General features: G+C 36.8%; 1 protein-coding gene across 1 annotated transcript in view; it reads left to right on the top strand.

Moving 5' to 3' along the window:
- The first annotated feature begins 221 nt into the window (after positions 1–221).
- Positions 222–18,174, top strand: part of Pla2g4a (phospholipase A2 group IVA) — a 127,457-nt gene continuing 109,504 nt past the window's right edge. The window contains exon 1 of the mRNA XM_076831495.1: positions 222–305. The gene's annotated coding sequence lies outside the window, so the exon portion shown is untranslated. The remainder of the gene's footprint in view (positions 306–18,174) is intronic.

Here is an 18,174-nt window from a genome sequence, read left to right as displayed (position 1 = left end):
GCCAAGTCTATATAACTTAGGACAAGTTAGTTCATCTATCCTTTAAGCATGCTTTCTGACTGCAAACATCTGATTCTGATAACTGAATATTTACCTTCCAAATATCAGCCTTTATGAGCGTGTTCTCTCCCTCTCTTGTTCTTTAATTCCACCTTAAAACATGTGCAGAACCCCAAGGAGACCAGCCCACGGTTTAGCCCCGCCTACCAGGGATAAGACTTTCCTGAAGTTCGGGCTGAACTGGGATCCTGACCGAAAATAGAGGCACAGAAAAGCCTGAAGATTCTCATGTAACTCTGGGAACTGTAAGCAATATCTTTACTCTTGCCCTGCTCCGCTTCTCTCTCCCACTCTCCTTCGCTGTTAGTCTGTAGTCACTAGGAAGGAAGAACGGGACGGAGGGGAACCTCACTGCTTTCAAAGGCTGCGTGCCTTTTGCTTTTGAAACGATGCACGGATCAGAAACTTCAGTTTCCTTCTCACCGGGGCAAGTTTGCTTTCCAGGGTGTAAATGCACTGCGGAGTCGAGCGATCAGTTGTTTCCTTCGGTTGGAGCCCGGAACTTTAGCATTTAAGGCAGCAGCGAGGTGGTGTGCGTTTATGGTACACGTGATGCCACTCCGTGGTCCGCGCACTCTAGCCTGGCTCTTTGACAGCCCTGAGGATCCTTAGCCACCGCCTTCGTGGACTCGTTTAAATTTTATTTGAAAAAAAAAAAAAAAAAAAAAAGAGAGTGGTTTTGGATACTTATGCAAAGCATTCCTGGGTATTTGATGTGTCTCATTGTTACGCCAAAGACAGACAATACTGAAAAATTAAATGTAAACCCACCGATGTTCTGATTGAATTTTCCCTTGAGTTATCTGACAGCAGGAAAACAGCTCAAGACTAGATACTTGAAAAGATGGGATCAAGTCCCACAGTTAAATGTTGAGTGTGAATACTGTTTTAGCAATTTTGTTTCAAGGAAGGAGGAAAAAAGACACTCTTTCTATCACCTATAACTTCTAATAATTTTAGTCTTAAAAATAATATTTTTTTCATCACAGACACTAGAACAGGAAGTGCTCTTGATACTGTTAGATGAACTAGGCATTTATTCAGGTAAAGCAGATGGAGAGTATTAGATTGGGCTCAGCTCAAACATAATTGGGGTGTAAGAAGGATTTGTATTTTGTTTTGTTTCTGTTTATTGTATAAATTTGAAATGGTGGCCCAAGAGGTATTTTTAGGAAATCTAGTGAAAGAAGCTCAGTATGAGTCTTAAAAATTACATCCCAGAGGTCCTAGGCCTCGCCAGTCAACTCGGATGTTGGGATGAGAAAAGGCCCTTTGTTTCCCCTGAGTTCAGGAAGAGTTAAATTTTAAATTAAGCAATAGTTGTGAAATGCATAGAGAAGTGTTTAATCTGCATTTGCTCAGAGAAGGTTTACAAACTTCCTGTAGGGCAAGCATATTTGATGGGACAATACCCTGCTTCTTTTTAACACTATAAGTAACTTTTTAAGTATTTCACACTTAGTTAAAGAAAAAGAAAATTATTAAATAGATTTCTTAGCGTCTGATAAAGTTCATTCCATATAGGCAATTTGACCTGTATTTTTAACTTATCATTGTTTTTCCTAGTGCTGCTATTGAGAAAACAAAGTAAAAAAAAAATCGAATTATTTACATATTAACAAGATATGTTCCAGACATTAAAAAGAAAAAAAAAAAAAAAAAAAAAGAGGAAGACAGAATAGTCCTAGTTCCTTTTCCTCTTGTATTTATAATCATTTTTTTCACCTCATCTTGTTGGCATATTTTGTAAGTTTACTTGTTTTCAACCTTTTTTCTTTCTTTTTGATCACTAACCCTTTTACAAATTTTGTAATAACTCTGGACTCCTCCCCAAATTAATGCATATGTGCCTTTCCAACACACACAAATTTAGAAATGCCTTTATGAAGTTCAAAAATCTCAAAAGGCAATTTATATTGCATTGAAATGGAATATTTATTAGAACTTTGTGCCTTTCCAACACACACAAATTTAGAAATGCCTTTATGAAGTTCAAAAATCTCAAAAGGCAATTTATATTGCATTGAAATGGAATATTTATTAGAACTTTGGGGTTTTCTGATAACATAAAATAATTATTCAACGAATCATTTCACTTATAGCAAGGAACTGCCTAATGATGGATACCGTGGTGTTGGTATTGTTGCTTCTTCACCAGTATTATGGAATGTCAAGCATCTTGGTGCAATGGGAAGACTACTTGTCTAGAAACCAAGTGACCCAGATTCTAGATTCAACCCTGAGAATAATCAGCCATATAATATCAGACTTGTCATTTTATTGTAACATCAGTTATTTTTTATTGCTTGAATACAGTAAATGGAATTAGATACATCTACATCTTCTACTTTTTCCCCAAATTCCTAATGGTATGTCCCAGAGTGATAATGCTTTATAATATTATTGTTTATTACAAAGATAAATCATGCTTACTGTTTCCATTTTGTTAAATGTAAAAAAGTACATAGAAAAAAAGAAAAAGTTACCTATAATGCTCCATGAGGTCACTACTTTTAAAATGTCACTCATCCATCTATTCAGCCAATGAATATTTATTGAGTACCCAGTGTGCATCAGCATGGATACAAAGAATTTCTGTATTTACATCTATGCTTCTATACCCTTTTTCTATGTATATACTTATGTGTAGATTTACAAAGTTGCAATCACACTGTACTATGCTATTTTCTATGATGCTTCTCCCTCATTCATATTTTCTGTTGAACATAATTTTGAGTAATGGTACTTTTTTGATTCATTCATATTTTAAATATTATTGAGTTCCTAGTATGTGTCAGGCACTATGTAACTGATGGCTGTCTATCCATATGAGCTAAAAAAGTTTCTCATATGCAGTTTTTAGTCTATGAATATGTTTAACTGACTGGTCATAATTTGTTGAATATTTAGGTGATTACAGTTTTTCAGGATTATAGATAATATTTAATCTAGAACTCATATGTATTTTATACACTTCTTTGTATATGTCCTTAGGTAGATTCTTCCATCTACTAAATTTTCCAGCTTCTAACAAAAATCCCACTACTTACAAGTGTGAGAGCATAAGCCAAATTTCTTTAGCTCATTCCCATGTGGGTTTCTCAAGTGTAAAATAGGAAGTATAATAATTGGGTATTTTGAGGATTCTTAAAATGTTCAGCAAAATGTCAAAGGATGCTAGTTGTAATTTTTGACATTTTTCTTTGAGAAAGATTGTATCCATTTGGAAGCTGTATGAGAGAGGAGAGTTACCCTGGGTCCACACTGAGTGTTACCACCAAACAGAGAAAACAACAAATCTAATAATTTAGATAATTCTTATGTGAAAAGAAGATTTTATTTAAATTTATATTTTGTTTTAAATTTCTAACATAATAAATATCAACATATATAGCTACCATAATCAAAGGCCCTTTGGGGATTCCTCAAAAATTCTGAAGAACGTCAAGGGCCTTAACAATACAGGTGAAATTTTGAACTAGAAGTAGAAATTTTATGAACACTTTTTTCCTCATTTTTTTTTTTTTTTTGAGGATTGTTTTTAGTGTTTCCTGGAACAATTCCCTTAACAATGGTGAGAATGTATAGAAAAATGAAAGCAAATTGCTTTTCTTTCTCATAGACTCATATTTTACAGAAATTGGGGAAATTGAAGATGGTTCAGAGAACATGGCCAAAACTTATGGTGCTGGGGACATCCAGCCTTGCTTAATGTAGAAAAGACAGAGTTAAGGCTAAGCTTTGCATCATTAATAAAAAGTTTTGGGAGAAAAATAATGTCCACGCTTATCAAAAACCAACTGAGAATGAGCTTACGGTCTGGCTAACTCTTCATCTTCTACCTTTTGACTATTATAAAGGTAAACAGATGGGGAAACCAAGAGTAACTATGGAGGTTTTTTTCCCCCTAGAGAAGACAGTACATAAAACAGGTATTGTTCTGGTCTTTGGACACCATTACCTGCCCAAGGTAAAAATGGAATGCACTATATTTTTTGCAGGTTTTGTTATGCAAGTCTCAGTTTTCTTATTCTCTGGGTTTTTAATCCACCCTTATAACATTTTTTGAAACTATAGTTTACCTCCCCCTTTATACCAACGTAAACACAAATAATTGAATGCTCCACTATCAGCAGTTTTGTAAAGCTACACACCTACCAGTCTAATTACTCTTTTAATTAATTCAGTTATCTTTAGAAAGACTCAGTGATCTATATCAGAGTTCAGCCAAAACTGGGTCAAAGATGATAGGCCAGATGGCACTCATGTTGCTTGCCATGGCCCATATAGCTGTGAATCAGTTGCTCCTTCATCCTCAGTCTTCCTTCTCATTTTCTTGACTTTTGGAGTTGGCAGGGAAATTTAGGTATTTTAGGGAACAGCATGTTTTGAGATAGAAAACAAGTGTTCATAATATGTGTAATTTTGATATTCTTTGTGTGTGTGTGTGTGTGTGTGTGTGTGTGTGGTGTTAGGGATCGAAACCAGAGGTAGTCTACCACTGAACTTCATCCACATCCCTTTTTTATTTTTCATTTTGAGACAAAGTTTTGCTAAATTGCCAGCCTGGCCTCGAACTTGTGATCCTCCAGCCTCACCCTCCTGAGTAGCTGGGATTATAGGTGTGTAATATCATACCTGCCTTCAGTTTTCTTCTGTAGTATAGAAAGCTCATGTATTTGCAAGACCCAGCTTATACTTGCTTAGTTTATCATTTTTGTCATTATTTATTGTCTATTTCCTGATTATCTAGTTTGAAAAAATGCATCAGAAGACCAATAATACCTTCCATTTACATAGCGCTCTATAACTGATAAAAGAACTGCTTATTCATCCCTTCCCACATTCATTCCTACAATAACTAGATGAGTTAGCAGAACATTTGTTACGATGTACATTTTATAGATGTGAAAGGAGAAATGTTAAAAAATCAAGCGCCTTTTTATTTGTCCAAGTCTTAGGATTTTTATTTTGATGTACTTTACATGTTGCAATTGATTAATTGGCTGGTTTGTATTCTGAGTTTTATAAATATTATTTGATGTTGTCAGCATCTTCCTATTATGGTTAACATCAAAAAAAATTATAAGGAAGGGTGCAGAAAGTACACTGTCTGAAAGCATGTTTCCATAATAACTTCATTGTTCTGCACTTATAACTTGGTTACTGATTGACGTGATAGAGGAAGTTGCAGTACATGATTTGTAATTTTGTTTTTTGAAACTCCATAGTAGTTTTTTACAGGTCTATATTTTAAAGAAAATAAAAAATAAGACATTTTATCAAAACTACATATGTAGCTGAAGTCATAATCTTAGACCTCAAATAGAAAACACCAGGGCATTTCTGTAATTATGTCATGGTAGTCTACTTTTAATGTAAAATCGTAAAGCATGTTCAGATAATTACTTCAAAGTCCTATTATAGTGATTCTTAGAAGTTGCTACTAATGCATTTTAGGACAGTTTGGTACAGCAAAATTTCTAATTTGAAAAGTTACTTGGTTAATTAAAGATTTAATTGCAAAGCTATTATGCTTACTTGTAATCTGTTACTTTGTACTTATTCCTGAGCTGGCAACAAGCAGGAATTTTTATTTGAAATACATAAAAATTCACAATATTTACATGAAAATTTTCCCATCTTTATAATTATCTGCAATGATGCATCTGTTGTCAATGAAAAACAATGGAAGAACCAATTTTCTAAGCTTTGTTGTTGTAGGAATTCTTACTATTTAAATTATCTTTCAGATTGTCAAATTATTTGGTTGATTAATACCTTATGCACTAATATGAGGTATTAACATACCTTATGATATAGCATATACTTACTAAAATAAGGCAATAATACTTATTCACAAAGTGTTAATGTTAATTATTAATGTTAATACCATCTGTATTTATGTATATTAATAATGAGTTAATCCATGTCAATTATGAAGGAATTACTTAACATACAATGCTTTTTATATTATTTTTTTGGTACTGGGGATTGAATTCAGGAGTGTTCTACCACTTAGCTACATCCCCTGTCTTTATTTTTTTTTTATTTTTGGAAAGGGTCTTGCTAAATTGCTGAGGCTGACTTCGAACTTACGATCCTCCTGTTTTAGCCTCCTGAGTAACTGGGATTATAGGTGCGTGACAATGGCCCAGAATATCTTATGTATTAATGATTAATAGTCATCATTTAATATTACACATTATATGTATTAATAAGGAGCTTAATTAGCACATATTAATATTTAAGGCACTAATCAACCAATTTGTCAATCAAAATGATACCTTAGATAGTAAGAATTTCTGCAAATACTTTTTATCATCACAATGAAAAGAATGTTCTTGTATAAAGTATAATTTTCTGTGAGAAAAAACTTTATATCCCTCTTTATTAATGCATATGGCATGCTTAGAAAAGTAATAGGAAAAAATTTCTGTTTTTAATTAATACTTAGGAAAAGAGCAAGTGTTGTGTGAAACCATTTAAATACTTTGTTATTCTCCTTTTTCATAAAAGAATTTTGCTTTGTTAGAAATCATTGATCAACCAGCCATTTGCAGCTTATTCCTTTGCTCATTCAGTAAATTGTGATTAGTCCTGGACCTCATAGGCACTGTGCTGTATTTTGGGTATACCTGAGTGAATAAAGCAGGTAGAGTGCATTCCGTCTTGGGAGAGACCAAAAGTAAACCTATTAATAATAAGCAAATGAGCTTTTTGCTGAGAGGTAGTTTCAGCACATGTATGAAGAGATCAGATGCCATGGATGGGAAGTGAATGGAATGAGAACAGCGTGGAGAGAGTGGAAACAAAGAGGCTCAGTAAGATGAGCTTAAGAGAGTGACCAGCCTGTCTGAGCTGATGGAGGTCATTGGTGATCTTGATGAGAAGTTTCTGTGGAGTGATGGGAGCAGAAGTGGGGGTGGGGTGGGAGTGAACGGGGAACAAGAATGGCACAGCTGTGAATCCAGGGTGAGTAATGTTTCTTTAGGGAAGTTCGTCACTAAAACAGTCTAAAAATGGAGATATAGTGGGGAAAATGAATATGGATTGAATGGAGAGATTCTAACAGGTTTGCCAATCAGATAATCTGGTTGAAAAGTAAAGTTGGATGATTCAGGAAAGAAAGTCATGGTCATCAGAGTAAGGTCCTAGGAAGAGAGGGATGGATTTTCCATCTAGAGAGATGTGCACGGGGCCAGGTCTATACCAGGTGGAAGAATGCCACCTCTTCTGTGCAAAGCCAGGGGAGTTTGCAGATTTGCTGATGGAAGATGGGAAGCTTCCCTCTGGTGCTTTCTGTTTTCTCTCAATGAAGAAGGATGAGGTCACAAACTAAGCGTGGGGGTGGGGAGGTGAGCGCCTCAAGAGGAAAAAGGGAACAAAGTCATTTCCTTGGGTGGCAATGCAAATTCACTGGAGAAACTTAGAAAGATGTGTGTGGTGTGGAGAGCCTCTTCAGGTTTTGAGGATGTGGACCTAAAATAAAACCAGTCTGCCATGTTCTGTGGTTTATCGCTAGCTATGGCTTAAATGCTAGGTGCAAAGAGCTAGATGCTTGGGTTCTTTTAGAGTGGGAGGGAGGAGGCCAGCAGGAGGAGTAGGAAGAGGAAGAAGAAGAAAAGCTGAAAACCCTTAACCAGCACACTGAGCAAAACATAAACTGAATGAAAACAAAGCCAAAAAACAAAAATAACCTCAGATCAAAATCCATAGAAATCCATGGTGTGTAGAATACAGATCCTTTTATCTAAGGTAATTAGTGACTAGGAGGGAGTGGTCACAGCTTGGCTTGACTTCCAGCTCTAGTCAGCAGGAATGGAGCCTTTGTTCTCTTCAAACTCTCCTTGGATTCTTTACCTGGCTGGTTGCTAGGCCTTTTCTACACTTCAGCAGATCTCAATGGCTTTCCTGTTCCAGGGGCCAGCATTCTGGAATCTGTTTTCTTCATGGTCTAGTCTATAGAATGGTTGCTATTGTCCTTTGAAGTTTGAATGTTTAATCGTTGGCCTCCCTTGCCTTACTGGATCCCTAGCCAAGTGCTTGGGTCTGGCCTATAGAACATTCCTCAGCCTTTTGTCTACTTCCCCAGGTTTCTGAGGGCACGTCAGTCCTCAAGGTAGGGCTTTATCGATTTTGTAATTCTGCAGTGTAATTCTGCAACATAGGGCTGGGGTGCCGCTCAGTGGCAGAGCACTTGCCTAGCATGTGTGAGGCCCTGGGTTCCATCCCCAGCACCACAAACAAAACAAAACAAAACAAAAAACAGCAATGAAAAATTGCAAAGTAAAGATGTCTAAAACATAAAGATGTCTAATTAGGAATAACAGTAGACCATTGAAAGGAGGATCTTCCTTACAGTCATGCTATCAGGATGTTCTTTCTTCAACCTCACATAAATCCTTCATTGTGTATTTAAAAGTCACTTCTCAAAATTAAAAATTTAGAAAACAGCTGGTTACATAATAAAAAATGGTATTTTTATAAGGGACTAAAATAGTATTATTGAAATATTGACTTGAATTATTTCAAAGTTCAAAACCCTCCTTTTTTTCCTTAAGTTCAGTAGCCATTTCTCATAAATCCTCTTAAGATGAAAGTGATGTAGTTTTGCCATGGATTGAAAGTCATTGTGCTCTTTATTGCTGGTTCAGCCCATATTGGTTAAGGGATGGTTTAGCTTTGGTTATCTAACTTCCTCCTGTCTAATTCCTCATCTGTAAAATGAAGGGGAGAGTTATTGAACATTGTTTGTGTTAATTTTGAATTTTCAATCTCATCAGCAGAAGCTGAACTGAAACCTACTTATAGAATTTTTTTGGGGGGGGCAGTACAGGAATTGAACTCAGGGGTACTCACCCACTGAGCCACATCCTCAGTCCTATTTTGCATTTTATTTAGGTCTAACTGAGTTGCTTAGCATGTCACTTTTGCTGAGGCTGGCTTTAAACTCAGACCCTCCTGCCTCAGCCTCTGTAGCCACTGGGATTACAGGCTTACAGATTTTATTAATGTCCTTGGCACTCTTTCCTAGCTTGTTGATCAAAGGTGGAAGAAATGTATATTTCATATTTTTGAATATCTACAGACTGCATGACTCCATGTACTTCATCAAAATTGGTTTCTTTTATAATCTGATGCTTTTATTTCATGAATTTTAAAATGTTATGCTGTGTGAAGGAGTTCCTAGGCTTTACCAGACTGCCCCAAATGTCCATGACACCTAAGAAGATTAAGAACCCCTGAAAATACACCTCTCAAACACATACTTTCTATTTATAGAGTTCTTAATCCTGCAAAAGACCAGGCTTCTTCATTTCTAAAGTGGATTGTCATTCACAGTATCTATAAACTCTTACAAGGTGAGAAAAGAATGGTGAATCTAAATTCCTGTGTCATGTGTTACCCTCCAGGACTTGGGGAGTGCTGGTCTTTGTTTTATGGTTTTCCCTTGGCAATGAAGTCTGAGGCACGTGGGCGGGCGTACAGCTTACATCCTGAACTCCTGTTGTATATTTTTGTCAATTTGTTTCACTTCTAGTCAACATCTCTATTTCGAACTAGAGGACTAGCCTGAAATAGTTCCTGTGCTAGTTGAAAAGCAAAGTCAACCCAGACTGCTGATAATTTTATCCAGAAAAAAAAAAAAAAAAGGGATCTCAGGAAATATTTCCCTAGGATGGTTTTGCTGGAGGTTTTCCTTGGACTGTTTACCTTAGAGGAAAGATAGGGGTTTCCCTGGTGTGGCAATCTTGAGGAAGTCATGAAAAAGGCAGCAATTAAAGAGGGGGGTGGAACCCTCAACAAAACACAAACACTCCCTAGGGGAGCTATTTGTAAAACTTCCAGTCTGGAGAGAGAAAGCTGCAGGAAAAAAAAAAAAAAAAAAAGTCTTTTTTTTTTTTTTTTTTTTTTTTTGTACCAGGGATTGAACCCAGGGGCACTTAATCACTGAGCCACATTTTGAGAAAGGGCCTCACTAAGTTGCTTGGGGCCTTGCTAAATTGCTGAGGCTGGCTTTGAACTTGTGATCCTCCTGCCTTAGCCTCTTGAGTGGTTGGGATCACAGGTGTGTGCCACTGTGAGTGGCAGATTGCTTAGCATTTTATGCCACATTGTTACGTTCATTTAAAAGGTATTAACACAAAGTATATCGCCATTATCAGTTTCTTTTAAGTAGAAGGCAGAGCATCATTAGTCTACATTTTCTGTGAAGAAATATATATTTGACATCCGTCAGTATGATATTCCATAACGTACTGTGTGGGAGAAGGAATTTAAAAAAAACATAACATTTTGTCTAATATTTGTAAGTAGACAACAGCTATGCTTTGAACATAGAAAAGTATAAGAGATAAAAGTGACACTTTTTAAGCTTTATTTAACCTATCGTGTGGAGAAATGCATTGTTCATTTCCCTCAAATTCATATATTGAGTCTACGCTACAGCAGCAGATAATAACATGATAACTTAAAATTTAGCCAAACTAAAATGTATCTATGTCTTTTTTTTTTCTTTCTTTTAACTATTCCCTTTTATCTTTAGCATGTGATAGAATTCTAAAGAAGGAATACCTGATTGGAAGTAAAGGGGTATGGTCACCTTTTCCCTAGTGGAGGGACCTCGGATAGGTTGGTATATTCTTTAGGCCTTAGCTTTCGAATATGCACAGTGAGGAAACTTCTAGGTGGTGATGATGAATATTTCCTCCAACTTCAGAATTTCATGACCTTCAAATATAGCCAGAACGGCCTCTTGGTTTTGATCACCAAAAGGTGAAACAATGGAAAATAACAGCAAGCCAGAATGATCAAGGGAACACGGCTAGCTGACTGGCTTGGGACTGAGGAGACATTCCTGCTATTTGTAATGAGCCTGTGGAATGGGACTGGCCAGTTTCCTGACTCTTACAATGACAGGTTCCCTTGAATGAGTACTTCCCAATTGTGAAGCAGTACAAGAAATTGCCCTTTCAGCTCAGTACTGGGTTTCATTTATATAGAATGTTTGGGTTGTGTGAGAGAGCTTTTAAAATAGGCAGATGAGGGAGGCTGCCCCATCTGAAAGGGGCTGAACTGTCTCTTTGATTATCCCTTCCAGAATCCTGGCTTAGATGCAGATCCTATCACATGTGGACTTCTCGTATTGGTTGTGTTTAGCAAATGCCACCTCTCTCCATTAAATGTTGTATGCTTGTTGGTTTAACTGTTTTGTTTATATTATTGAAATGTGTTATGGGTTGAATTGTGTGCTTTCCAAATTCATACACAGAGACTCTAACCCCCAGTACCTCAGAATGTGACTGTTACTGGACATAAGGCCTTTAAGGGGGTGAATAATTTAAAATAAGACCAGTAAAATGGGCCCTAATTCTATCACACTGGTGTCACTTATGAGAAGAGAACATTTGAATACAGAGAGATGCCCGGGGCACATGTGCCCAGGGGAAAGCCTGTGAGGATTCCAGAAGGAGGCTGCCATCTGCAAGCCAAAGAGGGAGGACTCAGAAGAATCCAGACCTGAGTATTTTGATTTAGGCCTTCTTTCCTCTAGAACAATAAGAAAATAAATTTCTGTTGCATAAGCCATCAGTCTGGGCTACTTTGTTATAGTAAAAGTGCTTCCTCCATCATGTCACCTCCTTGCTAAGGCTTTCTAATAATTCTTGTTATTGTATAATATCTCAGAATCTCTGCCTGTCCTTTAGGGTCTTTTGTAGAGTGGAAGAATGAGGTAGAAAGAAAGACCTGGTATGAGACAGAAGGTTAGGACTCTAGGGCCATCTAACCCAGGTGACTGTGGGAAAAGTTTCTCACTCTTTCGGAGGAATGGTTGTTCTTTTGTAGAGCACAGGTGGGGAGTCTGCCTTAGTTTATAATTTTCAGTTAAAATAATCACTTAACCTTCCTTGATTTTTTTTGTTTTCATCTCAAAAATAACAATAAAAATTGCTATCTTGTTATGAAAAAGAAATGAGGTGGTATATATAAATCACTGAAGTATTCAGTACCTGGGAGATGTAGAACAAGTGAATTTAAAAACATCAGTGTTCAAATAAATAATTGCTAAGATATCCAGTTTATCATTCTAGAGTCTATGAATGGACTCTCCTGTGGTCTGGCTGGTTGTCCCCAGCACACCTGCATGTGCCCAAGTTATTTACTCATCTTTCTATCAGGAGCAATGGGGTGATTCCTTGGGTCCAACAGGAGAGCAGGGAGAGGGGAGCAGAACTTCTCTCATGCTGTTCACAGTTGGGGGAGACATGCACCCTGTATAATGGGGATATAGAAAATGACATTGTGCTACAGGATATCATGGAGAAGCACAAGGGTCCTGGCCTAGTAGACAGGTAAGAGATGGCTCATCTCAGAGAGTGAATTCATGCAGAATCTGAATGCCAGGCAGACATTGTCTGCTAAAGGTGAAGGGGCGGAGGACAGCACCAGCCAGAGCCTGAGGTGGGACAGAGAATCTCCAAGGTGCTATTGGCCTTTTCCTAGAGGAAGCATTTCCTTTGTTTTTTTTTTTTTTTTTTTTAGTTCTTTCTCTCCATTTCTTTCTTTCTTTCTGAACTAGGAATTGAACCCAGGGTGGTCTACCTCTGAACTACATTCCTAGCTTTTTTCATATTTTATTGTGAAACAGGATCTTGCTAAGTTGCCCAGGCTGGCCTTGAACATGCGATCCTCCTGCCTCAGCCTCCCAAATAGCCGAGATTGCAGGCGTGTACTAGCCCACTGATCATTTTCCTTTTCTCTACATCCGTGCCCTTTCAGCTCAGTTATTGACTGATTCTAGGATGTCTTTTTTTTTAATTTGTTATTTTTATATACTTATGACAGTAGAATGTATTTTGACATATTAAACATACCTGGGGTATAACTTATTCTAATTAGGATCTATGATGTCTTTTTCTATTTTAAACCACTGGAATCCATCCCTTTTCTGAAAACACTAGTAGGAATTCCATATGCATTTGTTTAAATAACGAACTTTCAATAATACAAACTTGAGAGATGAAGAAGCTGTATAAGATACCTTAAGAATGAAACTGGAGAGGCAAAAATCAGTTCAAATGGAGTTGCATGCTTTTTGGCTGGAGAGCAGCAGGTGTCCTGTTAGGGATGTGGGATCAGGATCCCTAGGGCTGCGTTCCTGGCTTGAGAAGCCTCTGTGTCTGAAAGCATGCTTTTACTATATTTCCTCAGAAGCAAGGAAGTTCTCATTACTGGTTTTCTGTACTAAATTGACTATGGTTTGAGAAACATTTCTAACAGCAATCGCTCATTTACTTATCTTAATTTTTACTGTTTCTTCATTTCTCTTTGCCTATGGGTGGTATCAAACTCTTTGCTTAGCCTAGGTTAAAAAAAAAAAGAAAGCAAAGAAAAAGAAACATTAGCAAATTCACTTAAGAATTTAACACTTTGGCAATGCCTTAGTGACTATGTATGTATGATGGTGGAAATATAATTCCCTGTCCTTTATCCTTTTAGAATACTTTCTACATCCTGCATGTGGAGAAGGCTTTGAACTTGGCAGTGGATAAGTCAGTGTCCCAGTGTTTTAATTCTTTTGGATTTTAATAGATTAGAAATAATAGTATTCTAAAAGTTTTGTCAAAAACTCCTTGTCAAGTGTGAAACTACAAAAAGTACATGGTCTTTATAAAAAGTGCTCAAAAAATTTGCCTTTTTGAATCTTCTTAGAAATCTCCATAGAGCCAGATAATTCTCACAAAGGTCATGCAGTTTGGGGAAAGCAAGGGTGTTATAAAAAATGACAAGTATAATAGGTTGTTATTGTGTTTATTTATGGTCCCTGAGGTACTGTGGTTGGAATTTGCATACAGTTTCTCATTTCATTCTCTCATTGCCTATGTGAGGGTAGGGGCCGTTTCCCCATTCTACAGATGAGGAAGCGGAAGATCAGGAGCCCAGAGGTAGAGAAGGGAGGAGAGGGACTTGAACTCGACCTGGCTCCAGTGGAGAAGCTTCCATGGCTTCAGAGAAGAGCTTCCTGGGGCCTCCTCTGCTCTACAGGTGGAGTGGAAGGAAGAGAAAAGGATCCTTTGGATTCTTTTCCTTCTTCCCTCTAAATGTGACAACCCTCATAACAGCTCCCCCCTTTCCCTCTTGTCATTATCACTGTATGCAGAGCAGTGACCATACACTCCAGGCTGGGGTTTTGCTTCTTATTCACTTTTTCTGAGAAGCCCGTCTTGCTCTAGCAGCATGACTTAGAGGTTTTGGTCAGACCACACACCCTCCAGCATTCACTGAAAACCAGCGTTGCATTACACAGGCTAGTGTGTTGGAAAGTGAGCCCGATTCCCCTCTCATTAGTGTTCAGGAAGTTTCTAATTACAGGGTGGGGGGGCGCGGGTAAGAAAGAACAAAAATTTAAAAAACAAACAAGGCATGAGCTTCATATCTCTTTCTTCAGACTTGAAAGACAGTGGACACACACCAAGACTGGTTATTTAGCTTAGTTATAAGAAACAAACAACAAAAAAAAACAAAAAGCCTGCTATCGTAGGACCATTCATTATAATGGTTGTGCAACCTGGTGGCCTTAAGTTTTCCAGGACTGAGCTCATTGTGGGGATAAAACATTTTCCAAGTGTTTAATGTGGAGAGTTGGATAGAGATGCCTTAATTCCACAGAAACCTAAAATATCTGCTGCTACTATTAACAGTTATGGTGGGGGGAGGGAGGGGAGTGGATGCCTGTTCCTAACTGGAACTGAAAATGTAGTCACTGTCTGACTATAATAAGTGTTGATTTTGTCCCAAGGAAAGTGAACTGGGTACCAATAACTATTCCTCATAGAATTGCTTTGTTATTTCCTTGGAGCATAGCTTTGGCATGAATATTGTGCATCTAAATTAGATCTGTCTATATGAACTGGATTTTCTTCAAGTTGACTTAAAATTTTGAAATAGTTTTAAGAACGGGCAAAAATGCGACAGGGAGTTCCCATACACTCTGCTTAGTTCTCCCCATTGTAACACCTTACATAACCACATTACATGATCAGAAGTAGGAAACTGACATTGGCACAATGATATTAACCAAATTGCAGAGCTTATTTGGATTTTATCAGTCCTTTCATGTATCAGGTTTTACCCAGCCTGACAACCGCTGGCTTTTGACTAGAGGGTTCAATTCACTCCCATTTCATGTTGTTAGAGAAATGGTTAGATTTCTGTTTGCCATTGTGTTTTTCTGTTTTCTTTACGTCTCATTTCTTATTCTTATTTATTTATTAGTCTGCTTCTTATATCAAGCAAATATTTTCTGGTGGTTCATCTTAATTCCTTTGTTGGTATTTTAATACATTTTTTGAATGATTTTCTTAGTGGCAGTTCTAAGAATTAACCTTTGTACCTTAATGCATTGCAATGTGCCTCATATAAATAGTAGCTTAATTCCTATAAAATATAGAAACTTTGCATAGAAGTACAATCTTTCCCCACTCCTGTGGTACTCTTCTCCTAATATTATGTCTATATGTATTATAAATCTGATAATAAAGTACCATAATCTATTTCTTTATAAATTCTATGTATTTTAAAGAAGTTTAGAGACTAAAAGGAAAAAAAATCACATTTATAGAATATTTTATATTAAGCTACATATTTACTGCTTCTGGTACTTTTAATTTCTTCCTATGGATTCAGTTACCATCTGGTATTATTTTCTTGTCCCCAAATGGCTTCATTCCTCCTTTTTTTTTTTGTGCTATATATGTTACCTGTTTAAATAAGCCCAACAATACACTTTTATAATTATTATTTTATAAAACTGACTTATGTATCAGTTAAAAAAACAGAAAAAATATGTGTCAGTTTAAAAAATTGAAATAATTAACTTTATTGGTCTTTATTGGTGATCTCTCTCTTGCTTTGTGTGGACTTGAGTTACAGGTCTGCTATTGCTTTTTCTCAGCCTGAAGAACTGTCTTTACTATTTCTTTTCTTTCTTTTTCTTCTTCTTCTTTTTTCTTGTTTTCTTTTTTTGTGGTGCTGGGGATTTAATCCAGGTCCTCATGGAAGGTAAGCTAGTATTCTACCACTGAGCTACATCCCTCTTCCTTTACTATTTTTAATAATGCTTGTCTTCTAGCAATGAATTCTCTCTATTTTTATTGATGTGGCAATATCTAAATTTCTCTTCTTTAAAAGATAGTTTTGGTGGATAAGCTATCCTTGGTTTACAGCTTTTTTCAGAATTTATTATTTGTTCTTTTTAGATATGCATGACTAAGTAGAGTATATTTTGACGTGTTATATATATGTGGAGTATAACTTATTCTAATTAGGATCCCATTCTTGTGGTTTAACATGGTGGGGAGTTTCACTGGTCATGTTTTCATATATTAACATAGGAAAGTTATGTCTGATTCATTCTACTCTAGCTTTATTCTTTAAGCAGCTTGAATATGTCTTCCTATTGCCTTCTGGCCTCTTTTGGTTCTGATGAAAAGTCATCTGTTAATCTGATTTTGGTTTCCATGTCTGTTAGTAGTAATTTTTTTTTCTCTTGTTTTTCTCAAGATTTTCCTTTTTGTCTTTGACTTAACACATTGACTGTGATGTATCTTGATGAGATCTCTTTTTGTATTTATCCCAGTTAGAATAATTGAGCTTTTTGATGTGTTTTAAATCAGTTTTGAGAAATTTCATCCATTATTTGTTGTCTTATTTTTTTTCCTCTCTTCTCTTGCTCTGGGATTGCCCTATGTAGGGTGCACACTGTTTTTGTTGTTTGTATTCATTATTATTTTTGAAAACTGGAAATTTTAGATCACATATTAGGTCTAGAATATATATTGTGGCATCTTTGGAAGCTATTTGGATCTTTCCTCTGGGGGGAATTATGGTTGCTCTTGGTTTGTTTCAGTGACTTTCCTTAACTTGCTCTCAGGAGTCTTGTGCAGTGTTCATTCTCTGTGGTGCCCATTCAGATGTTTTGTTTGTTTGTAATTCTTATTTTTACTCTCAGGCTTGTTTTCCTAAGGGTTACTCCTGGGTAAGCATAGTGAAGCTGTTATTCAGTGAGCCACCAGAGACTTGCTTACACATCTTGAGTATGCCACTCTGCCATTTGGTCTTCATGTGGCTTTGGAAATGCTTTTGAAGTTCAGGGAATTTGTAAATGCTCCCTGACTGTTGCTTTCTGCTTTCATGAGGCTTCACGCTTAGTAACATTTTGTGTACCCACAGCCTTTCAGACCCCCAGGAATCAGCTGGGCCTTGGCAAAGCTTTCTTTAATTGTCACTTTCTTTAGATCTGCCTTTGAACTTCCTGGCTGATCTGTTATTTTGCTGTGTGGCCCAACCATTATGGATTCCATGCTAGCACTGTACTTCCATGGTTATTGGCGACTGTGATCTCTTTTGTCTTTTTCTCTTTCTCTTCCAGGATGTGGAATTTTCCTGCTCCAAACACAGTTATACCCAACCCTGATCAGCAAGTAGTAGAGCTATAGATTCTCGGGGCTTCCCTGCCCTCTCAGTTAGAAAGTCATGCTGAGGAACTGGGGGAGAGTAGGAGGAACCCATTCCTATAATGTCAGACTTTTATTGTTCTTGAGGTTTAGCATACTTAAAAAGAATAATAAATACTTTCATTTTGTTGTATACCTTTTGGTCAGCTTCCGGTTCCTAAGTGGTTGCTTATAATAATTCTTCATGATTTTTGTCAATGCCTTCTGGGGAGAGGGTTTCCTAAGTTTCTCATTCCGCCATTTTGGAAGTTGGTCCACCTATGTTTTCAACTTTGAACTGGAAACGTTGACTAATTCTCTAAGATATAAAACTTAAGATACAAAACAATACACTGGATTGTGAAACAACCTACTCTACACTTTGAAAAAAAAAGCCAGACCAATGAATATTATATAAATGAAAAACTTATGTATGTTGGAGGAATAAAGTAGAGATGTGGGGAAAATTTTGGAAGGCTTTTGGTGTTGTCATTTATTTATTTATTTTTGGAGGGCACTGCTATAAGTACAATCCTCTTTGTCCTGGGGAGATAAATAGGAAGGAAAATACCTCCTAACCTTCAATCTAGAGAGGGGCTTTAAAAGGAGACTTCTT

This window comes from Callospermophilus lateralis, chromosome 13 (genome assembly GCF_048772815.1).
Source record: "Callospermophilus lateralis isolate mCalLat2 chromosome 13, mCalLat2.hap1, whole genome shotgun sequence".
NCBI lineage: Eukaryota > Metazoa > Chordata > Mammalia > Rodentia > Sciuridae > Callospermophilus > Callospermophilus lateralis.
This window is presented reverse-complemented; position numbering and strand designations above follow the sequence as displayed.